Below are 23666 nucleotides of genomic sequence, written 5' to 3'. Positions count from 1 at the left end.
GAATATATATATATATATATATATATATATATATATATATATATATATATATATATATATATATATATAATATGTATGTGTGGGGGGTGGGGGTGGATGGATGGATGGATAGTACTGGACTTAGCGAGGTGGGGAAGGTGCGATCGAACCAGGCCCTCAAGCTAGGGCGGACTGACAATTTCGGAGTTTGTTTATAACAGATTATAATGAATGCAGATCATTTATAAATAAATTTGGTTTTGAAAACAAAACTGTATTTTTCTATGAATATTTCACACAATGTCGTCAATGATATAGAAATAAGATTTTGGGGGCCCGTTATAATCATTTCGAACCGGGCACCCACAGCCCTAAAACCACCGCTGCCACTGGTATTGAATATTAAAAAAAGAAATATGTAAATTTCCCATTTTGCCGATGAGCACGATGTCAGTTAGGAAGGCACATAAACTGAATTAGATACAAGTATACAGTGCTGATCACCAAATTTCTTCAGTGATATAAAAATTAGAGTTTGGGGACCCATTATCCTTATTTCGCAAAGGGCCCGCACAGCCCTAAAACCACACAGACACACACACGCGCACGCACGCATATACACACACATATGTGTGTATGTGTTCCCGAGTATATAAGTACTGTTTTCCGTCATGCCATGATATGCCTTGATGATTTTCCTTACTAAAGGTAAAGTAAAGTAAAAAAACCCAAGAAAACAAAACAAGTAAAACCAAACAAATTTAATGCCACAGGAGATGAATAGGCACCGTGTATAAACGAAGAAATTATTATCACAGAAATACGTATAGACATATATGGCAAATAGAAGCATCTTAGCGAGTCTTAACTTTTTTTAGAGGCGGTAGGTGGATCAGGATGGAGATGATGAATCTAAGCAGAGTTTCCTCATCAGGTACAAAATAACAAAATTCATCTGTATTAATTAAAATTTTGAAGACAAAAAACCAGCATAATATACTAAGAAGATTATTTTTGTTTTCTTAATGAAATATTGAATATTTTTTAAATTTTTAGTGTTATTAAAGTCAGAATTGAATTAAGTAACTTATTTGCCTTTGGCAAATTATTTTTGTACCATATTATAAAGCAAAACATGTATTAATTCAGAAGAAAAACGTCTTCTGTGATTAGGTCCTTGACATCTGGTTTCAACGTCATGAAAAGTCACAGATTATATCTACCTACCCAATTATAGGTTCGCATCCTGATGGTAGCAAGAAGCTATGCTTCTGAACACCTCTATTAGTATAACTTGAGGCTATGATGCTAAACAACGTGTCGTCTGTCGGATGATGACCTTCACCTTGTACATAGAGTGTTACACCCTGTAGAGGTAAAAGAGCCCTCTTAGAAAGAGACTGTAGCCTCCAAAGAGTTTCACTGTGCACCCAGAACCGCGCATAAGCATACTTACCCCTGTTACTCGATATTCCGAAGTTGGGCAATTTATTGTTACAATAATAATAATAATAATAATACTATTAGTATTATTATTATTGCCATTATTATTGTTTTTATTTCATGTTGTAATGTTGCATATTAAAGTAATTTATCACGGTCTTCTTCATTGTTTGTAATTAGGCATTCAAAGCGTTGAAGAGACTTCTCCCGTCTCCTCCCACTGTCAAAGAGATTGTTGCAGACTTTGAAGCAGGTTAGTACAGCGGTAGTAGTAGTAGTAGTGGTGGTTTTAGTTGTTGTTGCTAGTCTCGTAATATTAATATAAGAGAGAGTGTTGCAGACTTTGAAGCAGGTTAGTACATTAGTATAAGTAGTGAAGTTATGTGTTGTTGCTAGTCTCGTAATATTAATATAACGTATTTGTGTATTCTTCTCCAATTATTAGCCAATGAATTATATTGTGTATTTTTACCGATGACCTATTTTTCTTAATTCTAGCAAGCTGTAGCCATTTTATGCATTCGTATACCCTCTTTTCATGTTAGCTTTCGGTATTATTTCATTGCACCTTTAAATTAAACATAGTTGCTAACAATTGTTTATTTATATTACTTAACACACGCACAAACTTCTTCATCCTCATCACATTCTTTTTTATTTATTTAGGTATCGGGGGCCCCGAGTGACCGAGTGGTCTAAAGCGCTCACCATTACGGATCACTGCCATCTCACCTCTGTCTGCGTTGGTTCGAGTCGCGGGTTCGGCCTATGTTGGTATGTGAGAAAGCTTGCCAGTAGCTTCTCGTTGGTCGGTGGTTCTTTCCGGGGCTTTCCCGGGTTCTTCCTCCACCATTAATACTGGCCGCCATGTATAGCCTATCTGGTGCTGAAAGATGGCGTTAAACCCTAGAACAACAACAACAACATTTAGGTATCTGGCTAGCTTTCCGGCATGTGTATCCAGGAGTGCCTATCCACGGTTGTGCATTTCACTTGGGGCAAGCCATGTCGCAAAAACTGCAGGAATTGGGGTTGAGAACAACCTACATTCAAGAAAAGAGTGTTCATCAGTTTTGCAGGAAGGTAATAATTAATACCCGCACTCTAATGGATTTGCTAATTTGTATTTTGAATGATATCTTTGTCATTGGTTTGGTAACTTTTCATTGTATTATCTCCCATGTTTAAGGCTTCCTTATTTTTTTTATAACTTAATACACTGTATAGTGTGTTATCTTATTAAAAAATTTTCATTATGTATCTCTTTTTTCAGGTGATGATGCTACCATTTTTACCTGCAGAACATATACCTACTGTTTTTGCCTGTCTTAAGGAACAGTCCATGAAAATTCCCATCATACGGTTGGGTTGACTATGTGGAGTCAACCTTGATTACGAACACCACATTCTCGGTTGAATCATGGTCTGTGTTCAGAAAATATATTCAAACCAACAACGATGGAGAGGGTTGGCCTCGTAGGATCAACGCAAAAGCCGGCAAAGCCAATCTTCCTTTCCATGTGCTACTAAGACGAAGCCACTTCAGTTGTTACACAGATTCAACTGGTATCTGAAAAAAAGCTGAGAAGATACCAGAACAAAAACCATAAAAAAATGCAGGCCAGGATAATATCGGTGTGGAAAGAGTACTAGAACGGCGTTATCTCCTCCTCAAAATTATTGAAACGTTGCATCAGCATTTACGGTCCGACAACTGACTGACAAGGCAAATTAATTTCATTAATATGCAATGATTTTCAAATCTGAAAACAGAAATGCATATAGTAATTATGTTTTATTCATGTATGTAATAAAAGACTGGAATGTACAATTCGGAATAATGTTGTTAGTCTTTTGTTCTTTAAGAAACCTGTCTGAGCTAATATTTCGTCTTACTGAGACTTCTCCTTCAATCATTCATTGGATTGTAATTTTTACTGTTCTATTCTCAAAACAATATATGCCGTATTACATGGGATGCTGTATTATAAACGTTTCAGTACTAGCAGAATCAAAGCATGCATACTTTTCTTCGATTATTTAAATAATTAATTCAGTTTTAAAACACAGAAGTAATTATATGTAAAATGCAGTGCCAAGTTAATCTATCTCTCTCTCTTTGTCTCTCTCTCTCCGCAATTATTTATGTGCATTATATTTAGGAGGATAACAAAGTAAAATAGATTATGGCAAACAATGAAAACATATTTTCACTTGCCATGATAAATACTAATATTTATACTTAGTTCAAAACAGAGAGAATTTCAATTATGCCACTAACTTGTTAGTTTCTTGGGATCGGTGAAGTGTCCAAAACTTTGCACAAGTATGCTAATGCGTCCGGCAGTCTACCAAAAAATGGCTTGGCGGCCCGTTCAATACCTTTAAAAGCAGGCGACAAAAATAAAATTAACACCAGTATTGGTCCTTGGAGAAGTGTGTGTGTGTGTGCGTGTGTGTGTGTGTGTGATTTGGATTTTTAACGTAGCCTTAATAATTTTTCAGTCCTATTGCTACGAAGTCTGCATTGTGACAGTTGATAGTGATGTCTAGCACTGGGGCATCATGCCGCAGACATGTAGCATGATGTCCCACCCAGTCACATTATCCTGACACCAGGCCGACCAGTCCTAACACTAACCTCTTAATGTTGAACGCCAAGCGAGGCAGCTGTTAGTACCATTTTTATAAGCTTTTGGTATGACTCGGTCAGGGATCAAACCCACGACCTCCCGCATCCGAGGCGGATGCTCTAACCACTAAGCCAAGGAGCTGTCTCTTTGGAGAAGAGAAGCTTAATCAAGCAATACCGTTTTATCTGCATTCAGCTCCATTATTAAAAAATCGTAGAATTTCTAGTTGCTTTGAGAGGATAAACATTTATTTTAAAAAATTCAGTCACGTTAGTCATTACTAAAAAATACCAAGAAATATGACAAAGTTTGTTAATTTGAATGATAGAAAAAGAATGGACTTATTCAGTTATTTAAATATGGCCAACGTTTTCTTTTTCTTTTAATTGGCAATGTGAATTTTTATTAATTCTTTTTAGTACATAGATGCTATTATACAGTGAAAACAATACAATTGCTGTAATTTTTTACGATTGGTTGTTTTTTGGCCCGGATATGCTTTGCTCATGCAATTTTTAAGGTAGGAAAAAGATTAGGCCTAAAGAGGGAGCACTAATATGACAATACTTTATATCTGACCATGTAAATTAATCGGTGCGAAACGACCACCAACTTGGGTATGGAACGACCAGCACCTAGGGTACGAAACGACTAGCATCTTGGGTATGAAACGACCAGCACCTTGGGTACGAAACGACCAATTTTTCACTGGGTACGAAAAGACTTGGGTAGGGAATGACCATTTGCCACAATCTACTATATTTCAAACATGAAGCGTATTGTAAGTTAAAGCCTGGGTTTCTCGAATTAGATTAATGTGACAATGGTCCCTAATGGTTTTTTTTAGTACTGTTTTATATTTACTGCTTCAGTGATTTACAACTAGCCCTCTTAACGTATTAATACATTCGCTTAATGAGCAATAATACATTACCCTGACAAGGTGTCATTATGGCAGTGGATTAAATCTGAGAGTTGATTTTTTCCACCCTTACACCGGTTCCATATCGTATATGGACATAGAACACAATTAATTTTCTCTACATTTGTTTCTCAATACTGACTTTCAACTGTGTAACAATCAATACAAATCATATGTTAATCTAAAATACCTTCAAAGATGACTTCACGGTGAAGTTCTTGTCAAGGGCTGACCTGCATTTTTTTGAGAGGCTGGACTGTCAACAGAGCAGCATGTAAACAGAACAGATTTCACTTCCGGATCATCACCGAGGACTTCTTACTCACTGTGCACTGTCGCTGAAATACACAGGAAAAACCACACTCTGAGCTCATATTCTCAAGAATAAATAATTACCTTTAAATCCCTACCAAAAATGCATAAATCTAACTCTTATATCACCACCAAAATGAGATAGCAACAAATGTTCTAAAAATAGACTAGAAATACGGGTACTGAATTGGAAGTAGTAATTGTGACCTGATTCCTGACAGGCCCAATTTTTTATGCCAATTTTAGTCAAACTTTTATGTTTGCATGCCACACCTATTTCAACTTTATACATGAAGTCTTTTTGAATTTCCGTGCAAACAGAACATGTGACACCCGTCAGAAAGTTTGTAGTGCTCGTGTTCCACAGGGTGCAAGTTTTGGTCCAAGTGCTCGTGAGAAACCAAAACTAAATTTGCTATATCTTCCTTAATTGTAATAATTTTTCAATGCAGTAAAAATATAATTGCAATACAAGATAAGGCCTGTCTGAAAATATGTTTGAAATTTAAAAATATTGATAAATTGAATTTTAATGGCAATTTAAATAAACATTTAAATTTTAAAAACCAAGTTTTATTGAAAAATTAAATTTTCATACAAGTTTTAAAACTCAGTTTGACAAATTTTAGACAGCAAAGTTGACTTATGAATGTTATTTAAAACAAATTGTAGTTTGGGTCCGTACAACTGATAACATTTTTCTCAGGGGCAGTGAAGCAACATAGCTCATAGTGATTTTGGCAGCAAACCACAATATGCCTGTCCAGATGCATATAGGTGTACACACTAAAGACAGGTGCTATGTTCCACATTTATTGTGTCAGGTACTTAGGCAGTTCTTTGTGTAACTAATAGCATGCTCAGATTTAAGGTTCTGATGGGACCACTACCATGTTTTATAGCAAAAATCCATTCCATTTCAACTAAGAAAGGTGACAATGGGATAGGAAAATAGTTTCTAGGGAGGCTCAACCTTACTGAAAAACGGTGCTAATCTCTCTGATGAAGACCTAAGCCATGTCTTTGAGGTGTTATGTATCAGTGTGGTGATATCAACTAATCTTGGTCACTTATGGCAGTACACTGCACATGCCGTTATGAAACCTTGCTATCACTACTGGACTACTAGAGAGCTTCCAAGCTGATCCAACTCTAACACTTTGTTCCAGATACCAGGCTAGACCTGAAAAGATACAATATGTTTCACTTAATTCTAGAAAACAGTAAAATGTAGGTCCATGAAGTTGAAATGTGTTAGATATGGTTATTTCAAAATAACATTAAGGTTGCAAGCATGGGAAAAAATATTAAACTTGTCAGAGTGACACTCAGAAATGTAAAGCAATGGCCATGTATCAAAGTGATTGATTCAGCCTAAAAATATATGAGGTTCATAGAAGCATACTTAGCCATTTACAAGTTAAATAACTAATCAGGTAGACTATGTATCATGAAGTTTAAGGCAATGTTGGGGCGGTGAGGTTTGATCATTGGTGCAAACATTAGTACAAACCAGTATACAGGAAAGTCAAGTGACAATGTACTAAATTAAAATATATTACTATAAGCAATCTTATTCATCAGGGAAATAACAATTTTGGATATTGCAAGTGAATACAGCCAAATGTGGCCACACAGATCATCTATAGGTACCAATAAATCCTATATCATCAACTAAATGTGAAATTCTGGTCCCTAAAACTTGTAAACAATGTGGGACATATACAATGTACTTGTTAAGATCAAATGGGCAAACATAATTCAAATGATCTGTTTGAACATTTATAGTGTATTTTTAAGAGTGTTGGTTACCAATTATTAAGTTCATTGATTCAATGGAATCAGATATCAGCTGATGCTACAATACCGCACTCTGTCAAAGTACTAAATTGAAATATATTACCATACATAGGCATATTCATGATGAAAATAACATTTTGGCATATTTTCAGTGCATACAGCCAGAAATGTGCCTTACAGATTCACTACAGGTACAATGTCAGCCTATATGATTTACTGAATGTAAACTTTTGATCCCAAACATTCTAAAATGGATGGATATTTGTTCATGTGGGATATGTAACCATGTTAAGATCAGTTCTACAAAGTTAAATTCAAATAATCTGTTTGAATATTTTTTACGTAATGTTTAGAGTGTCAAATATTATTAGTAATTAATAATGCATAAAACAAGATGGATTATTAGAATTCCCATCACATCATATAGGCCACAATGCCGCACTAGACCAATCAATATCTTAACCAAACTGAACAATAAAATGGAAAGCTTTTTGTGTTCAACTTACATCATGTTGCTGTCTTCTTACATCCAAGGGTAAATATACCTGGGGGAAGCATATTTTATCCCTTTGACCTGTATTTCATTCTCAGACAGTTTAAAATGATTTAGTAGAGAACTTGAGTAGGTTCTAGTGTAAAGTTTTCATCTCTGTCCTCTCATTATATACCTTATAACTATGTTTATAAACAATTACTGAAGGCTATACAAGCAGATATGTGTTACTCAGGAAGTGACCCCATCATAAACACATAAATTAACTGCTTGGACCCCTAATAAATAATTTGAATGGCCAATACAAAATAGAATCTTGTCTTCGTGTATTTTAAATGAAGGTCTCATTTTGACTTACAAAGATATTTTCTCTGACAAACAGTGACAAATGTCCAACATTGCAGCTTGTATATGGTGTAGGAATATATACATGGTGATATCATTTAATATCATTCCAAGAAATATTACATATGTACGTTTTGGGGGGAATTTTTTAAATTTTTTTTAATTTCATTTAAATTTTTAAAATAAAAATTAACGTTTTATTTTTAATTTCATTCTCATATTTTCAAAGTCAATATACATAACGTATTCAAATATCAGGTGTCTATCATTATTAGTAAAGATTTTATACCAATTTAAACTGATCTCCAATACTGCACAATTCATTTTACTATATGTTCTCTACATTTGTTTCGCAATACTGACCTCTCCACTGTGTAACAATCAATAAAAATCATATGTTAATCTAAAATACCTTCAAAGATGACTTCACGGTGTGGGTTCGAGTCTCGGATTCAGCTAATGTGGGTATGTGAGAAAGCTTGCCAGTAGCTTCTCGTGGGTCGGTGGTTCTTTCGGAGGTTTTTCCGGGTTCTTCCTCCACCATTAATACTGGCCGCCATGTATAGCCTATCGTGTGCTGAAAAATGGCGTTAAACCATACAACAACAACAACAACGACTTCACGGTCAAGTTCTTGTCAAAGGTTGACCTGCATGTTTTTGAGAGGCTAGACTGTCAACATAGCAACATGTAAACAGTACACATATTTCACTTCCGGATCATCACCGAGGCCTTTCTACTCACTGTGCGCTGTCGCCGAAATACACACGAAAAAACCACACCCTGAGCTCATATTCTCAAGAATAAACAATTACCTTTAAATCCCTACCAAAAATGCATAAATCTAACTTTTTTCTATCACCACCAAAATGAATGAGGAACAAATGTTCTAAAAATAGACTTGAACTACGGATACTGAACTCGAAGTGACCTGACCATACAGTATGTATGTATACACTTTGCGTGTAAAGTACACTACTACGGCGAACACCGAGAAAATCAGGTAATATCCTACCTTTCTGCACTGACCCGTCTACTTTTAAAAACAAACCAATAATTATTGCTGCTGAAATATTGAGGATAAAATCAGACGTGAATTCCGCATCTTTAATGTAGGGTTACCATATTTGCAATGTAAAAAAGAAAACACTCCATAGAGAGGACAGTGGGTGTATATGTATCTATAAGATTTTATGACCGGAAGGTAAGGGAGGGAGAAGCGGATATTCGGTAACCCTATCTTGTTATATGCTGTCCAGCAGGGTTTGCACTGAAAGTATGGGGCTCGCTGAGTTCCGGGAGAGGTTAACTTAATATGTTTGATATGTATATTTTGTTATGCCATTACAATGACTGATATCAACTGTCCTATATAAAATAGTTGTGTTACGGAAAGAAAAAGAAAAAAAACTCTTTAGTCGACTTGGGAACTTGTATATGGGTTAGCACTTTGATCACTTACTTCTCCAATGTTAGTCCGAGATTCCTCTGACTCTTGTCACCCGATTTTTGATGTTTGGACATTATGTTGGAGTGTAGGGTCAGAGTCCATTCCTACCCCAACATAAATGTCCAAATGCAAAAAACGGGGCGGCAAGGGTCAGAGGAAACTCGGACTGCTCTAGTGTCTGCAATTTCGTGCCAGGGCGGGGTGTAGCTACGATTTCGTAGCTTCAACTTGATTTTTCTTTTAGGGGTACTAATATTAGTACTAGGGAGGGGTGGAGTAGCTACAATGGCATATCAGAACAGTACTGACTATATAGTTCCTGGAAAGTCTAGTTCACTAATCTTGAGTCACTGTCAGGAAATTAGGGCGGAGATGGAAGTGAGAGAGGTCCAGTGATGGTTTCTGAACAGGTATGTATTCTATGTACAGGGTTTAACGTCATATCAGCACAATACGTGGCTATATTGAGAGTTTAGATATCAAATAATGATCATGGAACAAAGAAAAGGTCACAAAAGGGTTAAATCCTAAAAATGCAGAGTCAAACTTTTTATTTAAATGAAGACTTCAGCTGGAACATTATCGGGATGCATGCAAGGCAGGGGCCCCTACAGAAATTTTGGGATGGGTGATGGAGGCAACCCCTCCCCAGAGACTTCACCTGTAAACATGTTTTGGCCTACATCCGTAAATCTTAATAGCTAACCATTATGTTTGCCACACCCCAAATAATTTTGCGGGTGCCCATGATACCAGAAAAAAGCTATATCCACTAGTCAGCTATTACAATATGCGGGATGGGTGGGGGTGCATTGGTCTTATTAAACATCCCTGAGCCCAGGTGTCTGAATAGGTCAGGTTAGTTATTGTGGTTATTTACTCTGTGGCTTTTTATACCGCCCACCCACCCCTAACTCGGTTTTGTTTCCTTGGGGGTTGTTTGCTTTTGTTTTTGCTTTTTAGAGTGTTAGTACAAAAAAAAGATAACAGCAAAAAATGTTGGAGGGATCAAAGGTGAAAATCATGGCTAAAACACAAAACCAACATCAATGTTATGGTTTGTTTTGTTGGAAGCATTTAACTGCCAACCGAAGCTAATGAGGTCAGTGTATAGGACAGCAGTTTCAAGCAGAAAGTTTCAATATACATTTTTGTTACAGGCAAAAATAATATTTGTAGTAATCCATTAGAAATATGTGTTAAGAGAAATTCAGTTTGATGGTTGGATTTTTTTGTGGGGGTTTGCTTCTTTGAATATTAGTACCAAAAATAAAAATGACAGAAAAAATGTTGGAGGGACCAAAGATTCAGGGTTAAAACATGTAGATCATCAATATTATGGTTTTGTTGTGTTGGAGACTTTTAACTGCCAACCAAAGCTAATGAGGTCAGTGTATAGGACATCAGTTTCAAGCAGAAAGTTTCAATATAAATCTGTTGCAGGAAATATGTGTTTACTTAAAGCTCATAGAATCACAATAAACAGAAATTAAATTTGATGGCTGGATGTTGCCAGTAGAAGTAGTACATAAACTACATTGTGTACTGTTTTGTAGGAGGGACACAGGCTGGCCTCTTTTTTTCAAAGCATCTTCAGCCTTATATATCAAACATGGCCAAGAAACTTTTAAGTTTGAACATTAATTGTTGAGGGTTTAGTGCGCAGTCTCTTAACTGGGGTTGAACATTAGTTTCATAGTTTATTCCACAGCTTTTACTGGGGTTGGTGGGTACGGCTATATTTTTCTTTTTGTAAAGTGAAATCTTTTGTTTGATTTATTGATAATATGATGCATGTACGAGTTCCCTGAAGACTTGATGGATAAGTCACAAGTAGATATTTGGCACATGATGCTGACTAGAATCAATTTATGGAGGAGACTTGTATAGTCATGATATATGTTCCTGAGTGACTAATATGTATAGTCATGATATATGTTCCTGAGTGACTAATATACAGGGACTCTTATTTGGTGGACTTGAACATCATATCCCATTTTGTTCTAAAACTTGGAGCTTGTTAAGATTTTTCTATATTTTCTTTCTGTGTTCATTTACTTTATTGTGAGGTAGATAGATTTAACCTCTGTAAAATGCCTGATTTGAGTTAATAGTTCCTTGGGTATGTTATTAAACTACACAATGAGCAGAATGGGACCATGCACTAATCCTTTGTGGATTACACAGATTATCTGCTTTGGTCTTCTTCACCGAAATGATTCATTCTTTCCTAAACTATTCAATCAACCAGCTGTAAAAGCAGTCAAGAAGAGAAGGAGAAGTTGACCTGGTGAGAAGGGCTGGATTGGAACAGGGTGGAGAGGGTGTACAGTGCTGACAGAAAAAAATGGTTTATTATTTTAATCACTTGTAGATTAAACTCACTTAGAAATAATTTGGAGAATGATATTAGATAAATTAATAACTCAGTTAATTAACTTGAATAGTTTTTATTTTAGGATTGTCTTTCAACTACTTCCATGTAGTAAGCTGCTTAGACTACATACCTAAACTACTATAATAATAATGGTTCGAGTGTTACTGGAGCTCAAAAATATTTCTTATATGATTGAGTACTTGCGCTCATATGACAGTGTAATTGGGTTGTCAATTGAGTTTTAAATAAACTCTCAATTTTGCAAACATGGCACCCAAATAGTTGAAAAAAACATTTACCCATATGGATACGGGTACAGGGATGATTTTATACGTTGCATGAACCTAAAGTATCATCTGTCAGTAAATTTTTTATCAACTTTATGTGAGTACAATCTAATGATTACCTTCATTATAGTTAGAGCAACTGCCTCAGATGCGGGAAGTCACATGTTCGAACCCTGGCCGAGACATACCAAAGACTTATTAAAAAAATGGTACTCACAGCTGCCTCGCTGGGTGCTCAGCATTAAGAGGTTAGTGTTAGGACTGGTCGGCCTGGTGTCAGGATAATGTGACTGGTTGGGACATCAAGCTACATGTCTGCGGCATGATGCCTCAGGTCTAGACATCACTATAAACTGCCACACTATAGACGTTGCAACGATATGACTGAAAAATTGTTAAAACTATGTTAAAAATCCATATCACACACACACACCTTTATGACAGAGACATTTTAATATGTAATCTCATAGTCACCTGCGTAACTGTGTGGAGAAAGAAACACAGATGTTGTGCAATATATTCGACGAGCTTAAAAACGCATACTTGTGGGTCAGTTGTTCTTTCTGGGGTTTTCCCGGGTTCTTCCTCCATTAATTATACTGCTCGCCATTTATAGCCTATCTTTTGCTGAAAAATATTCAGCCATACAGCAACAACAACAACATAGTATATGTTAGAAGTTTTTTGTGCTTAATTCTCCTCAAATACTTCCAATGTAAATAAAAAAATGTGGTTAAGGAGTGTTTCACATTGCATGTATCACCGCTCCGGTGGCCTAGTGGTTAGAGCATCTACCTCGGATGCAGGAGGTTGTGGGTTCGATCCCTAGCCGAGTCATACCCAAGACTTACAAAAATGGTACTAACAGCTGCCTTGCTTCTCGCTCAGCATTAAGAGGTTAATGTTAGGACTGGTCGGCCTGGTGTCAGGATAATGTGACTGGGAGAGACATCATGCTACATGTCTGCGGCATGATGCCCCAGTGCTAGACATCACTATATAACTGCCACATTGCGGACATCGTAGCGATATGACTGAAATTTGTTTAAAGCTACATTAAAAATCCAAATCACATCACACATCACATTGCATGTACAATGAATGTTCTACAAAGATCTAAAGACCAATCTTACAACTGTGTAGCTGTCAAAATGATCAAAATGGAAAATATCATTCACGTCGCATTACCCAGAAATGCTATTATTTGTCTTTCAGACTTAAGTAAGACAATGAATGGTAAGAGGTCTGCTTTGGCCTCTTATTGCGTTACTACTGTCCCAGTACAGCAAATTTGTATTTAGGATGCTATGAAAACATATTTAATTTATCTAAAGAAGCATTATTGATTTCAAGTAAAATTTACAGCCCAGTGATAGTCAATACATATTACATACCTAATGTATACAGCTAATTAAATATACTGTTTAGAATTATGTTTAAAAATGCTAAATGAATATAACTTGGAGTATCTTATATAAAATTTAAAAGAAAGTAATTCACTAATTTATGTTAACCTGTTTGATTTCAATTGTATTTTTGGAAATTACTTTACATAAACATTATGAAAAAACAACCAAAAACCTAGCTATCAAATTAAAAGAAACTATTAAACCAATTGATTCAAATATCATAACATGGAAAATACACTTAAACATGTTGTCTGACTGCTGCAGCAGATATCTATAGTGCCTTCTTTTCTATCATCAAAACAAAGATGTCTTTGGAAACAAAAACATTGTCTTTTATCTCCCACTTATGTTTGGGCTTCATTTTGCCCTACATTTGTTGACACCTCTTAACCCTTTCACAGCATGTCTTGCTATTTAGGACTTAGAAGTGACACCCTGTTTTTCTAAATATGTGTGTCTTCTATGTGTTTCCCTGTACACCCATGCATTGTTTGGTGTTTGTTTGAGATAAATAATAATATAAATACAGTGTAGTATATGAATTTTGCAGGTGTGCCTTTTGTTTTGCTCATCATATTTTTTTAGTTTCTTTATTCCATAAGCTTTGGGAATATTACGTACTCCCTTCCCTTGGCCTGGGCTGGTCTTGGGCCTGGTTTCCGTTTTCCCTTGACTTGGAGCATTGGTCTGTACTCCCCACCCCTTGGAATATTTTGTGCCACGGGTGGGTTTCCGTCCCTTTTCCCATTGGTTGTTAAGAATGCGTAGTGACTTTGCCAGAGTCATTTTGTCCTGTGATTGTAGTTTATGTGTATGTTTTGTTGTTTTTGTTTGTGTTGTTAAGAGGACTGGCGCTATCTTAGTCATATCATGTATTGGTCTTGATGCCCTATCTATTCCTAAAATAAAATTTTGTAACATATAAGCATTTAAGCCAAAAAGGGAAACAATAATATGTCTACTTGTTGTGGTCTGTATTGTGTGCGCTTGTATGCATTTCGGTTTATGTTTTATTGTGTCGTTGCAGTGTTGTTTTGAATTGTATTATGGAAGAGGCATTTTTTTTTCTTCTCCTATGAGTCTGGATTTCATTTTGAAAAATTTGCTAAGAGTTTCAGTTTGGGATTTGTATGGTGTTTTACTACAGCTGTGGGAGGCTCAAACTTACGATTCTGTTTTTCTGTTTTCCATGTATAAATTATTGAGTGTTTGGTCAGGTAAAGTCAGATAAGTAGGATGCAGTCATGGTGGTATGCGTTTGCTGTATAGCATTACTCTTGAGTGGGCACTCATGGCTTTATGCTATACATTATTGGGTTTTCGTCTGCATTCCTATTCAGGTAGCTATGAATGTAGCTTTATACTGACCTAATTGCCCCATGATGATAATGATGATGATGATTGTGAGACATGCCCATACCACTGCAGGTTTCACGATCATCAGGACATGCCAAGACAATCCTGCAAGGCACTGTACACGGAAAAAAAAAAAGAGGTGGGAAGATAACATTCGAGAGTGGACGGGCTTGACACTGAGTGACACACTGTAAAAGATGGAAAATCAAGAGGAATGGAGGAAGCTGGTTGTTAGGCTTTGTGCGGTACCCTAACGGTCTCCCAGACTACGGGACTGATGATGATGAATCGCCCCATAAATGGTTTTTACGTAGGGGGGGTGAGTTTATAGTCAGGTAGACAGTGCTGATGTACAGTGAAGGGATGTTATCAGCTAAACAGTGAGCTGGCAAAGAACTAATTAGCTCCCTGCTGCTTGTGTTTGTAATTTGATCCTATAGACAAGCCTGAAAGCCTAGGTGTATTTTCTGTGCTGGTGGAGGGGAGGGGGCAGAAGTGTAGGAGTGGGAATGCAGAGATCAACTCTCAACACATTAACCACTGGAGGTTTTTGTCATTTTTGCCAGAAATTCGAGTAATGAACACAATTTGAAAGCTATTTCTGAATACATCAAAATACATCAACTTCCAGGTGATTTTCCAACAACCTAATGCCCAGTTGTGTTAGAAACATCGTTTTTCATGGCTATTTGGCTCACACGTGAGCAGAAGGGTAAAAGTTAGAATTGTTTTTTTTTTTTTGTTTTTTTTGCTTAATGGAACCTTTTTCTTTTTGTATCGAGACCACTCTTTATTCCAAATGCCTTTCTTATCCTACTTTTTTGCAAAGGTTCATCTGTCTGTTTGCAGTTCATACCAGTCTGCCTTAGATGTGAGACCATAAAGTCTAAAATCCAGACACTAAATTGGATTCCAACCATTGGCAAACTTTGGGTGGAAAAAAATTGGGTCCGAAAAATGAGGTTTTTCCCTCAGTATTTTGTAGTGCAATAGAACTTCCAGATTATTTGGTATAATTGTTGAGCTACATCTGTCTACCTTTCTATAATACCAGCCACTTAGTGTTTCATACATGACCTTGATGCTACAGAGCTCAGCAGTAGGCTACTACCTCCTGCCACGTAAATCTGTCGCCAGGGATTAATGTGTTAAGTTCTGTTAATTCTGTTATCCGTATATTTCTTCTTCTCATATCCATAGTGTTGTATATGTAGTCAGTTGTTTTTTGTATACAATTTGGATTCAATAATATCCCTAGTGTATAGAAGCTGATTTGCATTGTAATATCCTATTGTATTTTGAATTTCATTTATAATTTTATTCCTATGTATTTCAGTATTTCATTCTTTTTGCATTTTAAAATAAGATGTTTTTTTGTATCTGGGCCATTTTTACATATTGGACAGGAGGGGAAGTTCTGCAGGATTTTCCTTTTGAAGGCATTTTCCCCTGTCCACCATGCATCGTGTTGATATAATAATAGTCTTGCTTGCTTTTTGTCTCTTTTATTTTAGTTTTTTCCCCATATGTGATCCCATTTAATAGTAGGATTGTTTATTCTACTTTATTTAACAAGTTTTTGTTTCTTGTTTCAAATAGGTACTGATATATATTTTCTTTTTCTGTATGTTTCCATATCTGTTTGTTTTCCCTATAAAGTTTTAGTGTATTAGTTATTCTGTAGATAGTTTAAATGTTTTTGGTGGACTTAGTACTTTAGTAATTTTATTGTTCCTATATATTTCCAGTTTGTTGTTGAAAAGAAATCCAAACCAGTATAAGTATTTGCCTTGCCATATATGTGCTGGGTGCTATTGTAGGTTTTGAAGGTGATCAATGTGGTTGGTCATTTGTTTAATCCTAAGGTCAGGGGTGTTTAGGTCCCTTTTATTTCCTTGTATTTGGAGAGTGTGTTTGGCAAGTTGATAGATTTTTTTTGTCTCCCCGTATGAAGTTATATATGAGGGTTTCTATTTGGTTTATAATAACGGCATTCAGTGTTGATGAATTCATACTCATACCATATGGAGGATTACAAATCAGTTTTGCTATTTGCACTTTTTCTATTACATTTTAGTGTCATTTTGCTGAACATGCTCACTTCTCTGGGGATGAACTTTCAGAAATGACTGGACAACTGATATCAGTTTGCCTTTAGCAGAGACCCAATTACTGGACTCAGGACATGAAGGCTGTCACATTTCAGCACTATCAGTATCAGTTTGCTGGAATCCAATGGACTATAATTGACTGTCATGATTATGAACTGACTATTCAAGGTTTCCTAATAAATGAATAATCTTGTGTTATGGTTGAAAAGAAGTCGGGAGCTGGAGTTTACTCCATTCTCCCCTCCTTAGTTGATAAGAAGCATACCCATCCTTGGTGCTGTACTCCTGTGTAGTATTATAAGGACCTAGCTCTGCTGTTATAATACATACATACATACATACATACATACATACATACACACACATACATACATACATACACACATGCATACATACATATATACACACAGACATACATACATACATACACACATACATACATACACACACATAGACATACATACATACATATATCCATTCATCCATACATACATACACACATACATACATACACACACACAGACATACATGCATACATACATACATCCATACATACATACATACATACATACTCGAAGATTTTGTCCATAATCTGTTATCATTTTTCTGTAGCACTGAAATGCTAGTCCAAAACTGTCATTTTTTTTAAGTATACCACTTAAGTATATACTTTTATTCATAGTCCATGCAACAATTTTGAGTGTTTCAAGAATGAAGGAAAGCATAACACAAAGCCTGTTTACATAAAGGAGAAAATTCAGGCTTGGTAACCATATTTAATTTCTTAATTACTTACAACAGAGGGAATGGTCTCTGTTGAGAAAAGATCAAAGTTACCAGCTGTTGATAGCATTTACAGCAAGTGTCAGAGAAGTGATTTTGCCTGGGATGGGACAACACCGGGGGGGGGGGGGCAGGGGGGGGGTTTGGCTGGACTAAATTTATAAATCTAACCTGAGTGAGATCTTATTTGTTGGAGTATCAAACAGTCATGACACTGTTGTGTGAATGGGTAATTCCATGGATAACAGTTATGAAACTCATAGTAATAATGTTTTAGAAACATCTTTAACGAACAATATTCTGTGTGGCAGGATGACATCTCCATAAATGCTGATGTTCTTGGGAGATCATCTATTGACAGATTGTAAGTTCTTTGCAAGGTCTCTCAGAACATCATGATGCTTTAGATACATCAGTGGCAGATGAATCTGGCACTTTGCAAGATGATAACATGACCAAGTAAGATGAAGTTGATGCATTTGGATTATCAGTAACTCCTACAATGACAGCTGATTCAAGCATTTGTTTTCTGGATATAGAATGAATACAGATGGTGTTTGTGTTAGTATGTGTGTCTGTTTTGGATTTTTAATGTAGCTTTAACAATTTTTCAGTCATATTACTAAGATGTCTGCAGTGGAACAGCTTATAGTGATGTCTAGCACTGGGGTATGATGCCACAGACATGTAGCATCATGTCCCACCCAATCACATTATCCTGACACTAGGTCAACCAGTCCCAGCACTAACCTCTTAATGCTGATCACCAAGCAAGGCAACTGCATGTACCATTTTTATAAGTTTTTGGTTTGACTTGGCCAGGGTTCGTACCAGCATCCAAGGTGGATGCTCTAACCACTAGGCCACTGATTACTCCTGGCAAACTGCACAGACCAAGATCTGCTGGTGCATTATGTTACAGATGATTTGGGTCTATGCAGTTAAAATTTGGACTCATAAGTGAAAATATATGGTACATAGTATCTTAAATGTCATGTACCAAAACATATATAGGCCTTAAATGCCATGTATTTTGAAGATTCTGTCTTTTCTACTTGTAATTAGTTGTAATATCTCTCTTACTTGATTCAGCTGTAGCAATTTATTTTATTATTTTACATGACTCTACAATATTCTATTTCTGATTCAAATTTGTTATCATTTGCATTTTTGACCAGGATGAAGAGTGTCAAAGGTCATGCGAAATAATGAGTTTTGTAGATCTAGGTATGAGTAGATTTTTTTAAGGTTCTTCTTGTGTCAGTATGTCGTTCGCCTGTTGGTATGCCCACATAAAAACAAATCAGAATTTTTTTATCAGTTTGTAGTTTTCAGTTCTAGTATGCATTTCAAGCCTAAAAAATGAGGAACGTGGACAAATCTTAATGCACATGATACATTTATCAACTTAACTGTTCATTTCATCATCATATAAAAATGGATGATGTCAGCTATTGTTGATATATTAACAGCTCTCAATAACTTCATTTAATTCCTGCAGTAGCCATATTTAGAAGGCTACAAGAAATAATAATAATAATAATAATGAGGACTTAGTACAGTGCCTAATATTTTTAATCTTTAGAGTATTAGTATTAGATTGTAGTGGTTCCAGCTGGTGGTGGTGTTGTGAAGTTGTACCTTCTTACAAGGTGTCCGTTTTATTTGGCTATCTGTGACATTTGCACGCATTGGGGTGGGGTTCTTCCAATATAATTTAATTAAATTATGATGGAAGTTCCACCCTGGCTCGTGAGGTTAGAAAGTTAAATTAGTGACGAGGTAGATTTACAGCTCTGAGCCCCCAGTCAGCTATGCCGACAGCTAAATTATAAGAACATGAAGATGAAATTCAATCAATAAAAATTTAATAAATTCGATAATTTAAAAATGATAACTTCCAATCACTCGTCTATCCCTCGACCAAGGGACAGCCTAATTCATCCCGTGATTTACAGTGTGAATTCGATTTTCCCCCGTCCTTGCATCTACTCATCTCTTTCTTTCCTGCTAATTCCTTCCTTCCTTCCGTTCTTCTAACTCCTCCTTTGTCTCCGTTTCCCTCTCTACTATCTCCTCCTCCAATTTCGCTCCCAAACTTCAACTTCTCCTTTCTTCTCCTTTCCTCCGTCTCTCTGAGACTACGGGACCAAACTGTAACTGGTCTGTCCCTCAAAGCTTCCTTATTTGAAGCTCTCTGTACTTAGAATTTCCTGCTCTAAGATTTTCCCGCCAATAACGAATGGCTATTCGGAGTTACGCTAACCTCCACTCTGGGTAATTTCTCTTAGCGAACTAATTCTTGCCGGAAGATGCGGAGATATCATTCTACCCAAATCAAGGTCTCTCCCCATCTCGATTCTGATTGGGTGGCGCTGTGATCCTGTCCAATCGTCTTAGCGGCCAGTTCAACCCGTCTGTCTGTCTGCAGGGAAAAGAAGTTAAGACACTCCCACTTCTTCAGGCAACTTCTTTTGATCTTGGACAACATTTCCACACCTAGGTGATAATTGGCTATCTGTGACTTCGCAACTCCGAGGTCCCGCTCTCCATTTCTAACCACGGCAATCTTACGTAATGGATTAGTGGTAGCCTGCAGCAATGTTTAACATCAAACAATGGCTTGTCAGAATTACTTTGATTATACATGTTTCAACTGGGCTACTCTGGGTTGGGGTAAACATGACACTATCATTATCTAGAGGGTGGTTGCCCTCAGTATTTTTGATAGAGTAAATATTAACATAAAGTGTGAAATTATAGATGGAATAAATAGAGATCTGAATAGAATGACACGAGCCCCCCGTATATGGAAAAACACAAATTAATCAGTTACATCAGCAATTGTGACAATACATTACATTAGGAAGATACACTTCTTTTTTAAATATATCTTTCACCGAATTTCAAACACAAATATATTTATCTAAATATCCGATCTGTTTTAAATGATAGAATTAGTTCATCATATAACCAAGTGAATGACTGAAGTCATTTCCTTGTACAACTTCATAACCTGCTTTTTCTGGTCCACTCCAACTTCAGTGTGGTTCCTCTAGGTCCTTTCGCTTTGTCCCTTTTCCAACCTCCCTACTGTCTTGCCTCCTTTCAGCCCTCAACTGTTGTGTGGTTAGGTGGATACGTAAGTCCTATGTCACGTGTTAGGCTCCAATAAACAGTAACACAAGATAGAGTGAAAACAACAAACTTTGAAAAAATACAATAATTTATATCCCTGGAACATTTTTGTAAAAATGAAGAAATAAGAACATACGGTTTTGTAGAATCAAAACCAAAACTAATCCAAAAATTTTAAGTCCTAATAACAAAATGTTCTACTGATTTCAAGCTCGAATCCCAACGAAGAATCCAAGATGGAAGACGATGATGTTTGGTGAAATCTATAGTGTTGAATTCTACAGTTCCTTGTAGAAGCAAGAACTATCACTCCGGTTTCTGATAGCTGAATACATTTTTATTTTAAAAGACTGTCCTTGTTCAACAATACTACATGAGCACACGTATTTTCCAGAAAAATAACAGAATTAATTCTTTTGAATCCAAGTAATTTGAAATAATTCCAATCCAAGTAATTTGAAATAACTCCGAACAGCACAACATACAACTTCCAGTGTAACAGCACAGCTTCTACTGAGAATAATTCTCAGAAACCAAGGTTATATAGTCTTCTAAAATGGAAACAAAGGGTCACGTGATCATGTTCTCAAAGCTCATAGAAATTACTTGTTAAAGGTCACGTACACCCAGTATTACCCTGACGAAAACCAATCATTTTTCTCTAAGAAATATAAGATAAAAAACTTGTTTACATCTTAAACACGAAGTCCCACAATGACCTTGTTTACGTGGTTGCTACAAATTATGAATCAAGGTCAGGATTTAGATCAACACCTGGTGTTTATAAAACAAACAGTCAAGGTCAAGCTATTTTGTGAAAAAAGTATCATCTCTAGTGAATCAATTTAAATTACAATATCATGTAATGAAAAATAAATAAAAGTTAAAACTGACAAACAATTAAATTGAAATAAAGGTATATTAAAATCAGATATAATTAAATCAAATATAAATCAGAGTAAGTACATGTATGTAGATACTTGGACAAGTAGGTACATGGATACGTCCGTGGAGCTATTTCCCCTTGTGCTTTCAAGCTTTGTTCGCTTCACCACCAAAATTGTGTCCGTTGACTTTCCAGACATCCCGTCCCTTTGACAAATTCTTTATGTGAGAATTTCTTTCAGATTTACTCTTTAGTCCCTTATATTTTCATTCCTCCAGGAAAAACATAGATTGACTAGACTTTTTCGATGAGGGCAATTTAACCCCAAGAATTTTTGTGTGGGAACCACGTCCCTTATTTAGCGTAACCAATCAGGATTAAATATATTTACCACCCATTATAACTAGGTGTGAAAATTGTGGTCAGCATAACTTATAGAATTCCAAACAACAGATCTGGAAAAACTCGGCTTCTGATAGTTCCGATAGAAAATCGATGGTAACCTTCCCTTTTCTAGTCGTCTATTGGTTAAGTAGACGAAGGCTTAAATAATAATCACTTCCTCTCCCGATACAGACATTAGAAATCATTGCAGTATAGCGATTTAACAAACACCTGTCTCCATAAATCTAATTAATTGTTCTCAGGCCCAAATTAATGTGTTCTTCATAGATCGACAGAAATTTGCATCCTTACATAGATAACACATACAAATATATATAACAAGTACGTTAAAAAAATATATAAATGCCATAAATTTACAAAACAAAAACATGCTGAAAATAATTAAGGAAGTAAATTTTATTAACCCTGGTAGTGTGGGAGGCAAATATATTTATGGGGGCTGGGGGGGGGGAGTGGTCTAAAGTGCTCTCCATTACGGATCATTGCCATCTCACCTCTGTCAGCATATGTTTGAGTCTCGGATTCAGCCAATGTGGGTATGTGAGAAAGCTTGCCAGTAGCTTCTTGTGGGTCGGTGGCTCTTTCTAGGGTTTTCCCGGCTTCTTCCCTCGCCATTAATACTGGCCGCCATGTGTAGTCTATCGTGTGCTGAAAATGGCATTAAACCCAACAACAACAACAACAACAGCAGTATATTTATAGTCAAACGTCACCTAGCTCTGTGTGCGGATACCATAGTTTTATGGCACAGGACAGTGACATCTACGGATGTCCAATCTAGGCCAATCATTAATCGTGTGCTAATAATAGCAGGGAGATAGCATATGTAATTGTCCCGATAATCATGGCTCTGCATCACTGTAACATAACATCAGTGAAACAAATATTCAAACAAACTTATTTGCCCAGGAAAGTATGTGGACATTGATGTCAACAATATGGTGGCTGTTAAGTTGTTGTTGTTGTTGTTGGGTTTAACGCCATTTTTCAGCACGCGATTGGCTATACATGGCGGCCAGTATTAATGGTGGAGGAAGAACCCGGGAAAACCCGGGAAAGAACCACCGACCCACGAGAAGCTACTGGCAAGCTTCCTCACATACCCACATTAGCCGAATCCGAGACTCGAACCCACGCAGACAGCGGTGAGATGGCAGTGATCCGTAACGAAGAACGCTTTAGACCACTCGGCCACTCGGGGCCCGGCTGTTAAGTAGTTACAGTATCGCAACTGTCCCATACACAGCTGGCGCTGATTACTGCATATATGTATGGGATAGTCCAAATTAGAATGAAGATTGTTAGGGCTTTGTGTGGAGGAATAAATAGCAATACGCAGAGTTTTCCAAATTTTGAGAATTAATTTCACGTGTTGATATGAAAGTGCTGACACTGTCGGGTGTTGATATATAAGTGCATTGACATGGTCATCCCATTCAGTAACAACTTTCAAGTTACACTAAATCGAGCTTAAACTATATAGTAGCTTAAGTTTATCAACGAGCGTGTCATGTGCAGAGCCTTTTCTTTTGTTGGG

At 36.5% G+C, this 23666-nt stretch overlaps 1 protein-coding gene and 2 long non-coding RNA genes across 7 annotated transcripts in view; 2 read left to right on the top strand and 1 right to left on the bottom strand.

The window, feature by feature from the left end:
* Window positions 1-725: 725 nt before the first annotated feature.
* On the bottom strand, window positions 726-8857 carry LOC149776193 (uncharacterized). Of its 2 annotated transcripts, none has more exons than XR_016416248.1 (4): window positions 8743-8857; window positions 6268-6472; window positions 5211-5315; window positions 726-3804 (listed from the first exon to the last, which is right to left on the bottom strand). It is a non-coding gene; the product is annotated as an uncharacterized LOC149776193 (long non-coding RNA). The 2 variants fall into 2 exon arrangements; XR_016416247.1 differs by lacking the exon at window positions 8743-8857 and adding an exon at window positions 8340-8718.
* On the top strand, window positions 2408-2832 carry LOC149776194 (uncharacterized). Its single transcript, XR_016416246.1, has 2 exons — window positions 2408-2505; window positions 2696-2832. It is a non-coding gene; the product is annotated as an uncharacterized LOC149776194 (long non-coding RNA).
* The window catches only part of LOC149776192 (retinol dehydrogenase 5-like), a 39879-nt gene continuing 25049 nt past the window's right edge, over window positions 8837-23666 (top strand). Inside the window, exon 1 of one of the 4 annotated variants that reach the window (XM_089942517.1) lies at window positions 8837-8930. The gene's annotated coding sequence lies outside the window, so the exon portion shown is untranslated. Of the gene's footprint in view, window positions 8931-9158; window positions 9232-23666 lie in introns of those variants that run through there. The other 3 variants (XM_089942515.1, XM_089942516.1, XM_089942518.1) reach the window with 3 other exon arrangements.

This window comes from Sinohyriopsis cumingii, chromosome 18, assembly GCF_028554795.1.
Source record: "Sinohyriopsis cumingii isolate HCF-2022 chromosome 18, ASM2855479v2, whole genome shotgun sequence".
Taxonomy (NCBI): Eukaryota; Metazoa; Mollusca; class Bivalvia; order Unionida; family Unionidae; genus Sinohyriopsis; species Sinohyriopsis cumingii.
The sequence above is the reverse complement of the archived record's forward strand: the minus strand, read 5'-3'. Positions and strand labels throughout refer to the sequence as shown.